The sequence below is a fragment of the Otolemur garnettii genome, unplaced genomic scaffold (assembly GCF_000181295.1).
Source record: "Otolemur garnettii isolate 467f Iridium unplaced genomic scaffold, OtoGar3 scaffold00091, whole genome shotgun sequence".
Lineage (NCBI taxonomy): Eukaryota > Metazoa > Chordata > Mammalia > Primates > Galagidae > Otolemur > Otolemur garnettii.
Window position 1 is genome coordinate 4,853,719 of NW_003852486.1, and position 3,141 is coordinate 4,856,859.

At 46.4% G+C, this 3,141-nt stretch overlaps 1 pseudogene; it reads right to left on the reverse strand.

Annotated features, from left to right (window-relative positions):
* Positions 1 to 1,754: 1,754 nt before the first annotated feature.
* LOC111727044 lies at positions 1,755 to 1,855 on the reverse strand (annotated as a pseudogene).
* Positions 1,856 to 3,141: the final 1,286 nt, after the last annotated feature.

Here is a 3,141-nt window from a genome sequence, read left to right on the forward strand (position 1 = left end):
CCAGGCATTGTGGCAGGCACCTAGTTCCAGCTACTTGGAGACTGAGGCAAGAGAATGGCTTGAGCCCAAGAGTTTGAGGTTGCTGTGAGCTGTGATGCCACAGCACTCTACCAAGGGCAACGTAGTGAGACTCTGTCTCAAAATAAAAAGAAAGAAAGAAAGAGAAAAAGAAAAATTACTGTCCGAGTGAGAGGGGCATAACATTGCTATCACTTGGCAGAGTTAGGTTTGCCAGGCCATTAGCTTCCACCTGGGTAAAGCAGTATAAAATAGGAACCTCAAAGGAAATTAGAGATCAGGCTATCAGAGCTTTGGGTGCTAGGAAACACACTAGGAATAGTCTCAAATGTGAGCTGTAAAAAAGACAATTCTGAATCCAGTCTCCTCTGACCACTCTCCCAGCCAAATTATTCCAACCTTGCCTACTCAGCTTCTTACATCTGCCCAGGTGCATCTTCATCATTGAGCTGTTAAACTCCAGAGCAGCATTTTGTAGGAGATGGAGATCTCAGAAGGGACCCCAGGAAGAGGATAGATAGAAAATCCCAGGACTCTGGGAGGCCAAGCTCACGGGTTCAAGACCAGCCTAAGCAAAGTGCAAGACCCCATCTCTAAAATAGCCAGGCATTGTGGTGGGTACCTGTAGTCCCCACTACTTGGGAGGCTGAGGCAAGAGAATCACTTAAGTCCAAGAGTTTGCGGTTGCTGCAAGCTGTGATGCCACAGCACTCTACTGAGGGCGACAAAGTGAGACTGTCTCAAAAAAAAAAAAAAAAAATTGAGACCAGGATCCCTAACAGGATAGTCCCAGATGAGCAAGTTGGTTATTTGACAGGTGCAGAGCATTGTTCTCTTTTTTCTCTTGTTCATGGAGTAGCAATTGAGTTGCTTACATTTCAAATCCGCACTTTTACATATTATCTCATTGAGTCCTCACAGAAGCCTTGTGGGACTTCCCCTTTAGCCTGAGTGCATTGGTCCAGTACCTTTACAGTTCCTGAGTGACAAAGCTACACCCAGAACCTGCTTCATCTGCCTTTAAGTCTGCATGCCTTCTTTTCACTACATATACCTCCCTAGAGCCTCCCCAGAACCCACCCCCAGGTGGGTTCTTCTCCAAACCCACCTCTTCTTTGCCCTCTGGCAGGACCCTAGCTCTAAAAGAAAAAAAGAGGGGGAGGGTGTAGTCATGCTTGCAATCCTAGCACTTTGGGAGACCAAGGTAGGAGAATCACTTGAGCCTAGGAGTTCAAGAGTAGCCTGAGCAACATGGCAAGATTTCATCTCTACAAAATATTGTAAAAATTAACCTGCCACGGCGGCATTCACCTATAGTCCTAACTTCTCAGGATGATCACTTGATCCCAGGAGTTTGAGGTTGCAGTGAGCTATGATGATGCCCCTGCACTTTTGCCTGGGGGACAGAGCAAGACCCTGTCTCAAAACAAAAATAAATATAAAAATATATATATATGGCTCAGCGCCTGTGGCTCAAGTGGCTAAGGCGCCAGCCACATACACGTGAGCAGGCAGGTTCGAATCCAGCCGGGGCCTGCCAAACAGTAATGATGGCTGCAACCAAAAAAATAGCCAGGCACTGTGGCGAGCGCCTATACTCCCAGCTACTTGGGAGGCAGAGGCAGGAGAATTGCTTGAGCCTAGGAGTTGGAGGTTGCTGTGAGCTGTGACGCCACAGCACTCTACCCAGGGGGACAGCTTGAGGGTCTGTCTAAAAAAAAGAAAAAAATACATATATATATACAGACTGCTTCAAAATTTGCATGTCATCCTTACACAGGGGCTATTCTAATCTTCTCTATTTTATTCCAATTTTAGTGTATGCTGCTGAAGCAAGTACTAAATACTTCTGACACCAGATATGTACCTTTTATCACAATTCAATTCTCTAATTCTCTGCAGACATCAACTGGTGTCTTGCGTTCAATTCAGTTCTGACACCATTACCTGGAGCTAATGTAGGCAACACAGGTTAAAGGACTAAGTCACCAGACAGCCCTCTCCCCATTTCAGATGCCAATTACAAGTCCAGTTCATCACCTGTATGTCTAATCCAAGTAGCTATAAATCAGAAGCTCCCACAACCCCTTCTTCTGCTTCAACTCTTTTTTTTTTTTTTAAATTGAGACAGGGTCTCACCCTATCACCCCAGCTAGAGTGCAGTGGCATCATCATAGCTCAGAGAAACTTCAAACTCTTGGGTTTAAGTGATTGTCCTGCCTCAGGCTCCTGAGCACCTGGGACTACAGGTGTGTGTCATCATGCCCAGCTAACTTTTCTATTTTTTGTAGAGATGGGGTCTTTCTCTTGCCCAGGCTGATCTCTAACTACTGGCCTCAAGTAGTCCTACTTCCTTGGCTTCCCAGAGTGATAAGATTACACGTGTGAGGCACTATACTCAGCCTCAATTATTTTTTAGAACTGCTCAAGGAAACATACTTACCAGTTTATTATATAATAAAGGACATGATAAAGAATATAGATGGGGCCAGGCATGGTGGCTCATGCCTGAAATCCTAGCACTCTGGGAGGCTGAGGCGGGTAGACTGACTGAGTTCACAGGTTCAAGATCAGCCTGAGCAAGAGCAAGACTGTCTTTAAAAATAAAATAGCCAAGCATTGTGGCAGGCGCCTGTAATCCCAGCTATTCAGGAGGTTAAAACAAGAGAATCGCTTGAGCCCAAGAGCTATGATGCCCCAGTACTCTACCCAGGGCGACCAAATGAGGCACTGTCTCAAAAAAAAGAGAGAGAAGGCGGCACCCATAGCTCAGTGAGTAGGGCGCTAGCCACACACATACACCAAGGGTGGCAGGTTCGAACCCAGCCCAGGCCAGCTAAACAACAATGACAACTGCAACAACAAAAAAAAATAGCCAGGCATTGTGGCAGGCTCCTATACTCCCAGCTACTTGGGAGGCTGAGGCAAGAGAATCACTTAAGCCCAAGAGTTTGAGGTTGCTGTGAGCTGTAACAGCATGACTAGTCGACTAGTGGTGACATGGTGAGACTCTGTCTCAGAAAAAAAAAAGGCAGGAGACTCGCTTGAGCCCAGGAGTTGGAGGTTGCTGTGAGCTGTGATGCCATAGCACTCTACCCAGGGGGATAGCTTGAGGCTCCGTCT